The sequence below is a fragment of the Dama dama genome, chromosome 7, assembly GCF_033118175.1.
Source record: "Dama dama isolate Ldn47 chromosome 7, ASM3311817v1, whole genome shotgun sequence".
In the NCBI taxonomy this organism is placed as follows: Eukaryota; Metazoa; Chordata; class Mammalia; order Artiodactyla; family Cervidae; genus Dama; species Dama dama.
Window position 1 is genome coordinate 12,666,552 of NC_083687.1, and position 17,743 is coordinate 12,684,294.

Here is a 17,743-nt window from a genome sequence, read left to right on the forward strand (position 1 = left end):
TTTCATTGTTTCCCCAGCTATTTGCCATGAAGTGATGGGACTGGATGCCATGATCTTAGTTTTTTGAATATTGAGTTTTAAAGACAATATCAAAAAGGTTTTGATTTTCCCTTTAAAAATATCAAATGATTTATTTAAAAAATTATTTTTAATTGGAGGATAATTGCTTTACAATATTGTGTTGGTTGCTGCCATTCATCAACAAGAATCAGCCATAGGTATATGTATGTTCCCTCCGTCTTGAATCTCCCTCCTACTTTCCACCTCATCCCGTCCCTCTAGGTTGTTACAGAGCTCCTGTTTGAGTTCCCCGAGTCATACAAATTCCCATTGACTATCTATTTTACGTATGGTGGTGTATATGTTTCCACGGTACTTTCTCTATTTGTCCTACCCTCTCCTTCCTCCCCAGCCACCATGCCTGTAAGTCTGTTCTTTACGTCTGTGTCTCCACTGCTGCTCTGCAAACAGGTTCATCAGTACTGTCTTTCTAGAGCCCATATATATGTGTTAGTATATGGTATTTGTTTTTCTCTTTCTGACTTTACTGCTCTATGTTCATCCACCTCATTAGAACTGACTCAAATGTATTACTCTTTATGCCTGGGTAATATTCCATTTTATATATGTACTATGGCTTCTTTATCCATCTGTCAATGGACATCTAGGCTGCTTCCATGTCCTAGCTACTGTAAATAGTGCTGCAATGAACCATGGGGTACATGTATGTTTTTCGGTTCTGGTTTCTTCAGGATATATGCCTAATAGTGGGATTTCTGGGTCATATGGTAGTTTTACGCCTAGTTTTTAAAGGAATCTCAATACTGTCTTCCATAGAGGTTGTATCAATTTACATTCCCACCAACAATGCAAGAGGGTTCCCTTTTCTCCACACCCTCCCTTCTTCTTATGACCAATTTCATCCCCAAAGTTATGGAAAAACAAACAAGAATAGCCCGCAAAAGATCATCTATACGATTATCTAAAACACAGAAAATACTTTAGGGTAATTTAATAAAAATGCATAAAACCTTTGCACTGGAATCTATAAAACATTTCTGGGTTAAATTAAAGACACACATTCATGGAAAAAATAGTCTATTAATGGATTGTAAGACTCATATTGTTTAAGCTATTCCCCCTAAATTGATACAGAGACTCAATGAAATCACAATCAAAATCTCCATAACTTTATTATGGAAATTGAGAAGCTGATTCTAAAATTTATGTGGAACTGCAAAGGATATAAATACTCAAAATAACCTTAGAAGAGGAAAGTAAATTTGGAGATATTATTCTACATGCCTTCAAAGCTTATAATAAAGCAAAGAAAATCAAGACAGTGTAACACTGGCAAAAGCACAAATAGATCAATGTAATAGAGTCAAGGAGTAGATCCACACCTTATATGGTCAAATTATTTTTGACAAACTCATTAAATAGAGAAAGAAAAATCTTTTTTTTTTTTAAATGGTCCTAGATGGACTTCCCTGGTGGTCCACTGGTTAAGAAACCACCGTGCAATGCAGGGTACACAGTTTAGATCCCTGGTCAGGGAACTAAGATCCCACATGGCAAGGGGCAACTAAGCCTGCACACAGCAATGAAGATCCCATGTGCCGCAAGTAAGACCTGATGCAGCCAAATAAATAAATAAATTTTTTAAATGGCACCAGAAGTATAATTTATACACAGTGAATGCACAGATTTAAAGTGCACAGTTCGGCCATTTTTAACAAATGTATGTACAAACTAATACATTCATACTCTTGTCAATTACCAGGTTGATGGCTTTAAACATATGAAAGAATGCTCAAGCTCTCTCATAATAACAGAAATTCAAGTTAAAACTACATCAAGATATTTTTTCACCTATCAGAGCGGCAAAAATCTAAAAGCTTGCTAAAATGTTCTATTGATGAAGCTGTGGGAAAACAGGCCCTCTCACACATGGTTTATATGAGTGTCAACTGGCAGAGTCCTTATGGAGAGCTATCTCATTTCCAAATGCATATAGCCTTTGACACAGGAATTCTACTTTGGGTGGTTTATCCCACAGATATACTTCCATGTGTACAAAACAGTATGTGCATAAAGCTATTCTTAGCAGAACTGCTTGCAATAAGCCTGAAACAACCCAAATTTCACCTTTATGGGCAGTTTGCTGTTTAGTTGCTAAGCCATATCCAACCCTTTGTGACCCCATGGACTGTAGCATGCCAAGCTCCTTTGTCCATGGGATTTCCCAGGGAAGAACACCAGAGTGGGTTGCCATTTCCTTCTCCAGGGGATCTTCCCAACCCAGGAATCAAACCCACGTTTCCTGCACTGGCAGTCGGATTCTTTACCGCTGAACCACCAGGGAAGTTCACCATGAATTTGTTACTTAGCCACAAAAATTAAATTCAAAAGAACAGGTCTAAAATACTAGAAAATTACAGTATGTAATCAAAAGGCCAGGTAGTTGGAGTAAAAGAGTTCTAAGATTTTTAAACTATTCAGGAAGACTTATCTATGTACCACTCATTGCTTACCTGTACCTTCTACCTGATTTCATGGATAACTCTGTGCCATTGGCTTAGTCCTGTAACACAAAGAAAATGCTTTTCTTAAAAAAAAAAAAAAATTGAGATATAGTTGACATATAACATTAGTTTCAGGTGCACAATTGGTTCATTATCTGTATATACTGCAAAATGATCACCAAATAAGTCCAATTAACATTCATTACCATACATGGTTACAAAAAAATTTTTTTTTCTTGTAGTGAGAACTTTAAAAAAAGTATTTATTTGGTTGTACTGGGTCGTAGTTGCAGCATGCAGGATCTTTCATTGCAGCATTCGACTCTTAGGACTCTTAGTCACGGCATGTGGGAGGGACCAGAAATTGAACCTGGGCCCCCTGCATTGGGAATGTGGAGTCTTAGGCACAGGACCACCAAGGAAGCCCTGCGGTGAGAAGTTCTCTCTTAGCATACAATACAGTATTATTAACTACACTCCACATGTTGGACATTACAGTCCTAGGACCTACTTGTAACTGGAAGTTTGTACCTTTTGACTCCCTTAAATCATTTTGTCTACCCTAAACCCCATCTCTGGCAACCATCAATCTACTCTCTGTCTCTATGAGTTTGTTTGAGATTCCAAATATAATTGATACAATACTTGTCTTTCTGTCTGTCTTATTTCACTTAGTATAATGCCTTCAAAGTTCATCCATGTAGTCTCAAATGGCAGGATTTCCTTCTTTTTCATAGCTGAATAATATTCATATATATACAGTTGACTTATACAACACATCTTTATCCATTCATCCATCAGCAGACACTTAGATGTTTCCATCTCTTGGCTACTGCAAATAATTCTGCAATTAACATAGGGATGCAAATATCTTTTCAAGCATTTTCATTTCCTTTGAATAAATACCCAGAGGTGGAATTGCTGGATCATTTGGTAGTTCTAGTTTTGATTATGACAAACCTCCAAGCTGTTTTCCATAGTGGCTGTACCAGTTTACATTCCCACGGCTAGGAAGATTCCCTTTTCTCCATCTCCTCACCAATGCCTGTTACTTCTTGATTTTTTTTTAATAATAACCATTCTAAAAGGTGTGAAGTGACATTTCATTGTACTTTTGATTTGCAGTCCCCTGAGAGTGATGTTGAGTAGCTTCTCATGTACCAGTTGGCTATTTGTATGTCTTCTTTGGGAAAATGTTCATTCAGATCCTCTGCCCATTTAAAAACTGGATTGTTTTATCTTTTGCTATTGAGTTGAGTTCTTTATATATTTTGGATATTAAGCCCTTGTCAGATCTATGCTTTGCAAATATTTTCTCCCATTAGATAGTCTGCCTTTTCATTTTGTTGAGAGTTTCCTTTGTTGTGTAGGAGTTTCTTTAGTTTGACATATATATCAAACTTACTTTTACTTTTGGTGTCAAATCCAAAAAATCATTGCCAAGACTGATGTCAAAGAACTTACTGCCTATGTTTTCTTCTAGGAGTCTCAAGTCTTTATTCTGAGTTAATTTTTGTGTATGGTGTAAGATAGTGGTCTAGCTTCATTCTCTTGCAGGTGGATGTTCAGTTTTCCCCAAATCAGAAACAACTCAACATCCTTCAATGAGTAAATGGTTAAATAAACTGTGGTACACTCATATCATGAAATATTGGTAGTTAAGAATTGAAGCTTTTGAATTGTGGTGCTGGAGAAGATTCTTGAGAGTCCCTTGGACTGCAGGGAGAGCAAACTAGTCAATCCTAAAGGAAATCAACCCTGAATATTCATTGGAAGGACTGATGCTGAAGCTTCAATACTTTGGCCACCTGATGGGGAGAGCCAACCCGCTGGAAAAGACCCTGATGCTGGGAAAGGCTGAAGGCAAAAGAAGGGGGAGGCAGAGGATGAGATGGTTGGATAGTATCACCAATTCAGTGGAGATGAATTTGGGTAAGCTCTGGGAGTTTGGAGGATAGGGAAGCCTGGCATGCTGCAGTTCATGGGGTCGCAAAGAGTCAGACATGACTTAGTGACTGAACAACAACGTGAAGACTAGCAGCCTAGCAGCCACTGAAAGGGCTGATACAGGCTTGGAGCTTCTCAAAGGCTCCATCCCCAAATAACTATCATTATTTGACTTGCCTAGCAGTTCCCTGTAAACCACCACTAGTAGGGCTTGTGTTTATTTCAACTGACTCAGAGCTCATTCACTGTGAATACCCTTTTCCCTGGAGCATTTATTGAACATAACCAGTGGCAGCTGTGTAACATCATAGGTGCTTTAGGTGATAACACTGGGGAGGGGAAAGAAGAAGCAGACCAAAACCTTAAAAGGAAAAACTTTGGAGTAAGATATCTATAGGAAGATTTGAAAAGTTTCAACATATTCTTGGATATCTAGAAGGCCACCTGTATGTGCAGGGCTGTGTGCACGCCTAGGAAAGGTCTGAGACGAACCTAATCTCACTCACTGCTGAGAGACCTCGGGGCTCTGCACAAGCAGGAAGTAGAGACTAAGGCAGAGCTGCCCACAGTGTGCTGGGTTCTTGAAGCTACACCCTAACACCACACACACACACCCATACCCTAACACCACACATACCCCATGCCCTAACACCACACACACACACCCATACCCTAACACCACACATACCCCATGCCCTAACACCACACACACACACCCATACCCTAACACCACACATACCCCATGCCCTAACACCACACACACACACCCATACCCTAACACCACACATACCCCATACCCTAACACCACACACACACACCCCATACCCTAACACCACACACACACACCCCATACCCTAACACCACACACTCACCCATACCCTAACACCACACACTCACCCATACCCTAACACCACACACACCCCTCATACACTAACATCACACACACACACCCCATACCCTAACACCACACACACCCCATACCCTAACACCACACACACACACCCCTATACCCTAACACCACACACACCCCCATCCCTAACACCACACACACCCCTATACCCTAACACCACACACACACCTATACCCTAACACCACACACACACACCCCATACCCTAACACCACACACACACACCCCATACCCTAACACCACACACACACCTATACCCTAACATCACACACACACACACTTATACCCTAACACCACACACACACACTTATACCCTAACACCACACACACACCTATACCCTAACACCACACACACACCTATACCCTAACACCACACACACACACCCCATACCCTAACACCACACACACACACCCCATACCCTAACACCACACACACACCTATACCCTAACACCACACACACACACCCCATACCCTAACACCACACACACACACCCCATACCCTAACACCACACACACACCTATACCCTAACATCACACACACACACACTTATACCCTAACACCACACACACACACTTATACCCTAACACCACACACACACCTATACCCTAACACCACACACACACCTATACCCTAACACCACACACACACACCCCATACCCTAACACCACACACACACACCCCATACCCTAACACCACACACACACCTATACCCTAACACCACACACACACACCCCATACCCTAACACCACACACACACACCCCATACCCTAATACCACACACACACCTATACCCTAACATCACACACACACACCCCCATACCCTAACACCACACACACACACCCCATACCCTAACACCACACACACACTCCCCATACCCTAACATCACACACACACCCATACCCTAACACCACACACACACCTATACCATAATATCACACACACACACCCCATACCCTAACACCACACACACACCTATACCATAATATCACACACACACCCCTATACCCTAACATCACACACACACACCCCATACCCTAACACCACACACACACACCCCATACCCTAACACCACACACACACTCCCCATACCCTAACATCACACACACACCCATACCCTAACACCACACACACACCTATACCATAATATCACACACACACACCCCATACCCTAACATCACACACACACACCCATACCCTAACACCCCACACACACATATACCATAATATCACACACACACACCCCATACCCTAACACCACACACACACCTATACCATAATATCACACACACACCCCTATACCCTAATATCACACACACACACACCCATAACCTACCATCACACATACATATACACACACCGGCAAAGGCCATGCGACTTATCAATTCAAGGCACGTAAGGGAATAGCTGTTCATTCATTACCTGATCACTAAACTAACCAAGGCCAGGAGACTTACCAATTCAAAGCATGTAAGGGAATAGCTGTCCATTCATTACCTGATCACTAAACTAACCAGGCAGAGACTATACCTGGCCAGGCATGACAATGTATACAGACTTACAGAATTAGTTCAGGAAAGTCACTAAAACAAATAGCAGCAACAACAACAACAAACAGCAACACCAATAAACCCTGGGAAGAGCGGGGAATGTGATATCCAGAGTTGCCACATTATATTATTGAAATGCCTAGTTTTCAAAAAACGCATGAGACATGCAAAGAAATGGGACAATATGACATAAACGAGATGGTGTGTGTGGGGGAAGCAATTAATAGAAACTGTCTGGCAGAAAGCCTAGATGGATAGACTTCACTAGACAAAGAATTTAAATCAGCTTTTATAAATTTGTTTCAAGAACTAAAGGAAATCATGTTTAAAGAACTAAAGGAAAGTATAAGAATGTCTCACCAAATAAAGACTATCAGCAAAGAGACAGAATTATAAAAAAAGAACCAACATAAATATAAATCCCAATATAAAAAAAGAACTTCAGAGGAATTCTCTGGTGGTCCATTGGTTAGGACTCAGCACTTTCATTGCTGCGGTCCAGGCTCAATCCCTAGGTGGGAACTGGGATTCCACAAGCCATGTGGTGTGGCTGAAAAAGAACTTAGTACAACAACTGAAACGAAAAGTTTTACTAAAGGAGCATGACTGTAGGTTCAAGCTGGCAGAACGAAGAACCAGAAAACTTGAACATAAGTCAATTGAGATTCTCCAGTCTAAGGAAAAGAAAGAGAAAAAAAAAAGTAATAAAGAAAAATGAACAGAGCTTCAGACACCTGTAAAACACCATTAAGTGTACCAATGTGTGCATAATGGAGGTCCCAAAAGGAAAGAAAACAACAACAACAACAAAATTGGGGGTAAATAATGGCCTAAAATGTCCCCAAATGCGTGAAACTCAAGAAGCTCAACACATCCTAAATAAGATAAACCCAAACAGATCCATATCTAGATACATCACAATCAAACTGTCATAAACCAAGGACAAAGAGAATCTTGAAAGCAGCAAGACAGATATCATTCATCACATATAAGGAATCCTCACTAATATTAACAGTTGAATTCTCATCAATCAATGTCAATATTCTGATTGTGATAATTCCTGTAGTTTTGCAAGATGCTACTATTGGAGGAAACTGGATAAAATGTACATGGAATCTTTCTATTATTTCTTATAACTGCTTGTGAATCTACAGTTATCACAAAATCATAAATTTAGTACACACACACACACTTCAAACACTTGGATCCAATATACAATCATAATAGAAGCATAAAGATATTTAGAATTGAGCAATAATAAAAATACTGTATATCAAGACTTGAGAAACAAACAACAGTGGTAATTCAAGCTAAACTTATCATCTTGAATGCTTATATTAAAAATGAAAAAAGTCTGAAAATTAAAAAAAAAAAAACTAGGGACCTAACTTGTTAGAAAAATAACAGAATAAAGAGAAAGGAAGCAGATTAAAATGATTAGAGCAACAATCAGAAAAAATAAACTAGAGATGATCAACAAGGCCAGGAGCTAGCGATCTGGGGGGAGAAAACTAATAAAATTGATGGAGACTTGCGGTAAAAGGGATAGGAAAGAAGAGAAGAAAAAATACTCGTAGTGCAAAGGGGAACATAACTATAGGTGCAGCAGAGATTTAAAAGAAAACATTTTGCAAAACTTATATGAACAAAATTCTAGAAAAATATTCCAACTTTCCGACAGTTCGTTTCATATACAAACTCTTTCAGTAAATTGAAAAAGAGGAAATATTTCCAACTCATTCTATGAGATTAATAAAACTTTATTCCCCAAACTATCAAATTATAGTCAATCTCACTTGTGACCCTAGATGCAAATACATTGATTAAAACGTTAGCAAACCAGATCAGTGATGTATAAAAGAGATAATAAATCATGACAAAGTCAGGTTAATTCCAGAGATACAAGAATGGTTTAATATTAGAGAACCAATTCTTCACATTAAGAGTAAAGGAGAAAACCAATTATCATGTTAATAGATGCAGAAAAAGTATTTGATAAAATTTAACACTCATCATGATAAAACAACTTTTAGCAAAGTGAGAATAGAAATGATCTTTCTGAATCTGTTAGAGTATATCACATAACACTGAAAGCAAACATCATTCTTAGTAGGGAAATGTCAGAAACATTTCCTTAAAACTGGAGTAACAAGGCAGGGATGTCTACTGCCTCTAACATTGTGCTGAAGGTCAGTAAGTCAGAGAGGGGTGTGGGGGTCGGGGGGGGGAGATAGGGAAGGAAGGAGGGAAGGAGGGGAAGAAGGGATGAAAGAAAGGAAGAAAGGGGGAGGAAGGTAGGTCAGATCTAATGTTTGAAAAGGGAAGACCAGAACTACCACTTAGAGATAATATCATTATCTATAGAGAAAACCCTTAAGAACCAACCACATTATTAGAAATGATAAGAAAGTTTATCAAGGTGGCCAAATGTAAGATGGACAGGCAACAATAAACTGTATTCACAAAACCAGTAACAGGAAAAAAATTAAGATATTATTTATATATAAGCAGTGGTGGCAATGACGTTCTAGCTTGCTCCTCCAGTCTCCTTTCAATTCTGAGAGCCCTTGCTTCAACCCTTCCAATAAATGCTATTTTTTTCCCTGAGACAGCGAGAAGTGGGTTTTATTGCTTGCAAGCACACATCTTGCAATTACACTAATATTTTAATGGGTATTTGGAGTAAAAAAAAATAAAATGTTTGTTGGGGTCCTCAAGACCACCTCCAAATTCAATGATTTGCTAGGAGGAATCAGGATTCAACATGCAGCTGTATGTGTGGTTATGATTTATTGCAGAGAAAAGATACAGAACAAAATCAGTAAAATCAGCAAAGAAAAAAGGCACATGGGGCATAGTCTGGAGGAAACGAAGACCAAGCTTCCAAGAGTTCTCTCTCACACAGGATGCACTTAATTCCCTCAACAATGAGTTGTAACAACACATGCCAAAAGTTGTTTACCAGGGAAGCTCATTAGAGACTGAACAGAGATTTTATGGGGGTTGGTCACAAAGATACCCTCTGCCTGGTGACATGTACTCCAGAAGGAAAGCAGATTGCTACGGTAAACTGTACTGTCTGCACAAATAGTTTGGGCACAGTGAACCACTCTTATCAGTGAGGGTGGTGAGAACCTTCCTGAAATCCAGGAAGCTCCCAGATGCCACCCATGTAAGCAGGCATTTCAAAGGACAGCAGTCAGGTCTGCTACTTTCATCCTGGGTTGGCCAAAAAGGTCGTTTGGGTTTTCTGGTAACAGCTTATAGAGGAACCTGAACAAACTTTCTGGCCAACCCAGTAACTTTTCTGCATAACACATACTCTTTCTGACACCTTGAATTGGAAAGCCAATTTATTATAGCCACTCTTCAATCCATTCACTTACTTTTGAAGTAATATCACTTAAGTATATTTCACATTAACTTTTATGAACTTACAAGTTTTTTAAAAGTCAAATAATACTAAGGCTTAAAAATAAAACCAGGACTTTCCTGGTGGTACCATGGATGAGAAGCCACCTGCCAATGCAGGGGACACCGGTTTGATCCCAGGTCCGGGAAGACTCTACAAGCTGTGGAGCAACTAAAGCCCGTGCATCATAACTACTCTGGGGCCCACGCTCTAGAGCCCTCGAGCCACAACTACTGAAGGCGGTATGCCCAGAGCCTGTGCTCCACGAGAAGAGAAGCCTCCGCTCGCCACAACTGGAGCAAGGCCATGTGCAGCAACAAAGACCCAAGGCAATCAAAAATAAACAAATAAGTTAATTAAAAATAAAACCAGAGATCACTACTCTAGCCCAACTCCTTCTCTCCCAATCCACAACCAACAATTTCAAACTCTTTAGTAGTTTCTCCCAGTATTTAACTTCCATTTCTAAATAACACACATTTACTATCAGTTCTTGAGTTTTCAACTTATTATACTTCAGGGAGGGAGGTGGGAGGGGGAATCAGGATGGGGAACACATGTAAATCCATGGCTGATTCATGTCAATGTATGGCAAAAACCACTACAATATTGTAAAGTAATTAGCCTCCAACTAATAAAAATAAATGAAAAATATATATAATTATACTTCAACTACAGATAATGAAGCCTTAACTTATTATCTGCTACTGCTCACCAAAGTTTTATCATAATTTTTAGTTAAATCTCTATTGTTTTTCATTATCATGATTATATAAATGCTTGCAAATGAGCCATATAGGCACAAGTGAAATCTTTTTCACATGGGTTGTCCTTCCTAGAATTAATAACTGCCTATTTAAAAATTTTAATTTTCTTTATTATTGTTGTTGTTTAGTTGCTAAGTCTTGTCCAACTCTTTTGCAATCCCATGGACAGGATTTCCCACGTAAGAATACTGGAGTGGGTTGCCATTTCTCTAAACTCTTTCTCAGTACTGAAAGCCTCCTCTTATATGGTCAAATATATCTGGTAAATTATCCATTCCAATCATTTCTGGAATTCTCCAACTGCAATGGTTGCACTCTAAGCCTGCTAAACAACTTTCCTTTCATCATAGTTGGGGATCCTATATCATGGATGGCTTCCCAGGTGGTGCCAGTGGTAAAGAACCTGCCTACCAATGCAGAAGACTTAAGAGACATGGGTTCAATCTCTGAGTCGGAAAGATCCCCTGGAGAAGGAAATGGCAACCCACTCCAGTTTTCTTGCTTGAGAATCCCATGGACTGAGGAGCCTGGTGGGCTACAGTCCACAGGGTCACACAGAGTTGGACACGACTGATGTGACTTAGCACACAGCATACACATTTCATGGATACCATGATTTTAATTTTTCTAGATTTCCCCCCCTCCATCATTTTTATTGAAAATATCATCTAGTTGCTTCCTGAGAAAGAATAGATAAATGAGACCTCGAAAGTCTGAAAATGTCTTTATACTATTCCCACACTTGACAGACATTTTGGCAAGGTATAGACTTCTATACAGGAAAACAATGTTCTTTCAGCATTTGAAGGGATTATTCTGATGCCTTCTAACCTGGTATCCTTGGATTCATAATCTTTTCTAGGTGACCTGCTTTTTCTCTCCGAAAGCTTTTAGGATCCTCTCTTTTTCTATCACTAGTGTTCTTAAGATCTTTTTGCATTCATTGTACCAGGGTACTGGGGGAAGTCTTTCATTCTGGAAACTCAAGACCTTCATTTCTGGGAAAATCAATCATTTCCTTTCTAGAATTACTATAAATGGGATGTTGTGTGTCCTGAATTCATCCTCAAATTCTCTTTTCTCTTCTCTTTACTTTCCTATTTTCCCTCTACTCTCTGAGACTTCAACTTCACCTTCCAAATATCTCATTGTATCTTTGAAAATCTTTCATATTTTCTTGTTTTAAATTTTCAAGGTTTTTTTTTTTTTTTTGGACAGCATCTTTTCTGTCTCCCTTCTTCCCTCCCCCACTTCTTTCTAAATATTACCATGTTCCCACTTCATGGCTGGTACTCCTTGAGACTGACATTTTTGTTTGTTAAGACTTGATTTTCTGTTTCCCCTCTGTTACTTTGTTTTGGGCTATGACGCTAATGAGATTTACCTCATATAACTGTTGTTTATTGACTGTCTACTCAACTTTGAGTGAAGTAATAAAAAGTTGTTTAAAACTGTGTGTTGGGAGAAGGGAGGAAGTATTTTGGTATCTGGTAGGTTTCAGTACAAGGCAAAAGGTGGCAAGTTTTATTTTTTTTTTTAATTGGGACTGTTCCTCCACAAACATTAGTAAATAGGACTTTGCTTTCAGAGAGAAATACTGGAATTCTCTAATATCCTTTAACCTACTGCTTCTCAAACTTTAATATGCATATAAATCACCTGGGGGAATCTTGTAAAATGCATGTTTTGGTTTGGTAGGTCTGGAGTGGGGCCTGAGAGTCAGCATTTCTAACCACCTCCCAGGGGATGCCAGTAGTACTGGTTCTTGGACAGCAATCTGAATAGCAAGATTCTAATATACACTTGGCTTCCCAGTGTTCTAAAATGTGAGGTGTGGGAAGAGGCTGGGCCACTGAGGATTTTGATCTTATGAAAACATTTTTTTCAATTCCTCACTTGAAAGGATAAACCAACTAAAAATATTTTCATGGGATTTTTTTCTCAGCCCCCTTCTAGACCACCAGATCCCAGCAATTTGTATCAGCTTTCCCCTTCCTCTTCATCAGCCCTGAGAAGGGGAAGGAGGTGAGGAAGGGGTGTCTCATCATTCAGTGTGTAGAGTACCATTCTAACTGCCATTTTCAGAATGGCACTTTGTCTCTGCCCTCATTGGTGACTGGAATCCCCAAGTCCAGATTTCCTTAGCTTAATCTTCTGAGGTGGCAAATCTCCAAGGAGTACTGGGGTGATCTGGTGGCATCTAACCACCCTTTCAAAGATTTTTCAGCCAATCCTACTTTCAGGCCTACTCTCCAAGCCTTTACCAACATCTCACTACCACCTTCCTCCCCAGCACACACAATTCTTCAGAATTACTGCAGTTTCCTACTTCTAAGCCTTTCTAGTGTATCTAACGTGAACCAGCTGATTTTTACCAGTCCTTTTTGCAGACTTATGCTCTAGCTTTCTTATTTGTTCTTCCATCTTCTATTCTCCAAAATTTTACTGACAGTTCTCATCTGCTGTTGTTTCTTTCCCCTCTTCTTTTTATTCTATGGGCTTTATTATCTTACGGGTTTTTTAAGGCTTTACTAACATATTAAGTGAAGTTCTGGGGTAAATGCATGTGCTCAATCCACACATTTTAACCATCTATCATTAAGCTTTCCCCCAAATGTCCCTCTCATTGTAGCCTGTTCATTCTACAGAGTAGACTTGAGTTTATACAATATCTGCCAACATCTTATTATTTATTTTTGTTTACTGCTTATTTGTGTTCCTTTTTCTTTATCTTCTTTTAGATTGGTTGCATGTGTATTATTCCTTTTTTCCTCTCTACTAGTTTGTGAGTTATATCTTCTTTTTTTCATTCTTTTAATGGTTAGTCTAAACATTACAGGGTTTCTGTCTGACAAGCAGGAGATGCAGGTTAGACCCCTGAGTCAGGGAGATTCCCATGAAGGAGGAAATGGCAAGCCACTCCAGCATTCTTGCCTGGGAAATCTCATGGAAATGGAGTCTGGTGGACTATACAGTCCACGGGGTTGCAAAAGAGTTGGACACAACTTAGTGACTAAACAACAACAACAAAAACATTACAACAAGTAGCCTTTTTTTAATCACTTAATTGTGGTACAATTTATGTAAAATACATTACGGCTATCCAGTAGTTCTATAACTTCTGACCAATGTTTCTCTACCACCACAATCAATTTATAGAATGTTTCCAACACTCCCAAATGTTCTCACATGTTCCTTTTATAGTCAGTCCTCTCCTCTACCTCCAGGTAGCCACCAATCTACTTTCTGTCACCACAGATTAGTCTGCATTTTCAAGAATTTCAAATATATGGAATCATACATTACGACAGATAATCTTGACTAATTAAAAGCAAATATTAACCCTTGAGCTTTTCCCTTTCCCCAGACAATGCAAGGACCTTAACACACTTTAATCCTGGGATTATCGACTATCCTCTAATTCACTGCTACTTAACTTTAATATGCACATTGTATTAGTTAGGTTCTGCAGAGAAACAGAACCAATAGATATTATAGGAATTGGTTCAAGTAATTATGTAGGCAAGGAAGTTCCATGATCTGTCATCTGCAAGCTGGAGAACCAGGATAGCTGCTGGTATGATTCAGCCAAGTCCAAAGGCGTGGGAGCTAGGACTACCAATGTACAAGGGCAGAAGATAATGTCCCAGCTCAACCAGAGGGCAAATGCAACCTTCCTTTACCTTTTGGTCCTAGTCAGGCCCTCAATAGATTGGATGATGCCCACCCCCTTTAGTAGGGGTGATCTTCTTTACTCAGTCTAGCAATTAAAATGCTAACTTCTTCCAGAAACACCTTCACAGACTACCAGTAATAATGTTTCACCAGTTATCCCTTAGCCCAATTAAGTGGACACACAAAATTAATCCTCACACACATGAATCACCTAGAGGGATTTCGTTAAAATATAGCTTGTGCTTTGGTAGATGCTATTTTTATTATTAAAAGCTCTTATTTTTGTGTATTTTCTCTCTTTAGTAAAATTATACCTAGTAGATGGCTACTTGCAAGGTACTGACCCTTTTCTTTTGTTAAAATATGGAAATAACATATTTCATGGTGTCCTGACTTCACACATGATTAAAAGTTTAGGACCTGGACTTCCCTGGTGGTCCAGTGGTTGGGAGTTTGCCTGCCAATGCAGGGGTTCGATCCTTGCTCCAGGAAGATTCCACATGCTGCAGAGCAACTAAGCCCGTGAGCCACAACTACTGGGCCTGCTTGCCTAGAGCCCGTGCTCCACAAGAGAAACCACTGCAATGAGAAGCCCACACACTGCAACTAGAAAGTAGCCCCTCCACTCTCACTGCAACTACAGAAAGCCCACACACAGCAACGAAGACCCAGCACAGTCAAAAACAAGTACATTAAAATTTAAAAAAGGTTTAGGGCTTAACAGAAATGCTAATCAAAGGTTAAAATGAAAGGACATTAAATCAGGTTGAACAGTTTACACTTGCCACATACTTTTTATTTTCAGGTTTGTGGTTTAGTATTTCGCTAAGTATACGGTAAAATGTTCCAGCCAGAATTCAAGTCGAGAGGATAATGTCAGCCATACTAGCTGGATAATTTAAACCATATTGTATCATACTCTCTTGCCTGACTGGATTTTAAAGCATGAATTAGTCAAACCATTTCCTTGTTCTAAAAATCATGAGGAACCACTGCCCCTCACATCCAGTTCCCTACATAACAGACTCTATGTTCTGACTTTGTTTTATTCTTCCAGTCTTTACTGTCATATCTCCCATTTTTGGTCAAACAGGGTAACCCACTGTTCCTTGAATCAATATTGTGCTATCTCACCTTTCTCTGCTCATGTTGGTGTTTAGCCTGGATCACACTCCCTCTGCCATCCTCCCCAAGCTTTAAGGTGGAGCTCAACTGACACCTTTTTCATGGAGCCTTGCCCTCTTCTCTCTCATATCTAACTCTCATGTCACTTTGCTTGCATCTCACCCAAGGTGCTTACATGCTATTGCATGTTCTGGTTATTAATATACTTGTTTTATTCCTGTGATTAGATTTTAAGTGACTTCAAGTGTGACAGTGTAGCCTTTTTACCTTTGTACTCTTCACAGGCATAAAATAGAATCTTACCTGCAGCTCACAGATAATTACTGAATGAATATGTATTTTAGTGTCACTAAAAGAGGCTCCAGAGAAACTGAGCTGACATCATTCCCTCAATCCTCAGACCCTCAGACCCAAAAGGAACTTCTGAGTAACACTTTGCCACCTCTTACTTTGCAATGACCCTACCAGCATTGTCAAAATCTCCTAAATTTGCGTTTAGATTCCTTCTTTTTTCTCTTAGATTCATCTTTGATCTTCTCCTTTGTTCCTATGTCCAATCATTAAAAAAAAAAAAAAAAAACAACTGTTGATTTGTCTTCTGATTTGACCCTTCCTTTCCCTCCTCTTTTTCTACCATCTCTTCCACCACTCTGGTTAGCATCCTTTTATTTTCACACCACTTAATTATCTAAAGTAAATTCCTTCTAGTTTACCTAATACTTTGCCTGCTCTAGTTTATTTTGTGTGTAATGGGGACCATGATAATAATTTCATAGAGTTACAGATTGATAAATGAGATACAGCAAGCATACTGGACCTACTTTCTAAAAGTGGCCACTATCTCTTTGGAGAATTATCTCATGCCTACATCCTCTGGTTCTGGTAGTGAACAATGACCACAGCCTCATCAGAGTATCATGTCCTTTTGGCCACAGCTATTATTTCAGGCTAGCCGAGAGACTGCAAGAGACTATGTCCCAATGACATAATCTGAATTTCTTGACTTAACCTTACCTAAAACCAGATGCACCCCTGGACTTTCTGGTTATGAGAACCAACAGATTTCCTTTAATTAAACTAGTTTGTTTTCTAAGTTCAATGAAGATATTAAATAATATGTATGTAAAGCACTAAGCACAGTACCTTGCAAGTAAGTGTGAGGTATTATTTTTATTATCCCTAGACCCTTGCCATATCTCATATCCAATTCAACTTTTTCTCTCTCAACATCTTCCCCATAGAGACCAGCGAGGATAATTTCCTTATCATTTCCTGCATATTGTCCCTTTGCCTGGGCTGCCCTGGCACCAGCCTAATAATGTCATTCTATATTCTTTTCACCAAGTCACATCCATCACTATTTAGGACCAGGCTAAAAGAAGTCTCCTATCCTCCATTTGAATAGTAGTAGCCCTACACTGTTCACTGCTTTATCTAATTTCTCCTGCATATATTTTCTAATTATTTCTAGCTACCATCTTGATTGCATACTACTTAAGGGAGAAAAAAAAAAGACTCTATGTTTACATATGATCACTGTGCCCTTTATAGGTTGAAATTTTGTCATTAGTTTCCAAAGCAACTTTTACAGTGTTGGACACACAGGAGGTGTCCAATAAATGTCTGTTACAGGAATAAATGAATGGAATTAAATTTAGAGGGTGTGGTATTCAGTTTAAAGCCTTTTGTTAGCACAGCTACTTTTTTTTTTAATTTTTCTAAGCAAACTATATTCTTAGAAAGCATTTCATCACAGCATAAAACTATCACAATGATTCCAACCTCCCATATTCTTCCTACTTATGCTTTAGAATTTTTTGGCCAAGGTCTAAAG

The 17,743-nt window shown here is 39.2% G+C and overlaps 1 long non-coding RNA gene across 1 annotated transcript in view; it reads right to left on the bottom strand.

Annotated features, from left to right (window-relative positions):
• Positions 1 to 17,743, bottom strand: part of LOC133059445 (uncharacterized) — a 39,856-nt gene that overhangs the window by 20,052 nt on the left and 2,061 nt on the right. The window contains exon 2 of the long non-coding RNA XR_009693555.1: positions 2,535 to 2,584. This is a non-coding gene — a long non-coding RNA (uncharacterized LOC133059445). The remainder of the gene's footprint in view (positions 1 to 2,534; positions 2,585 to 17,743) is intronic.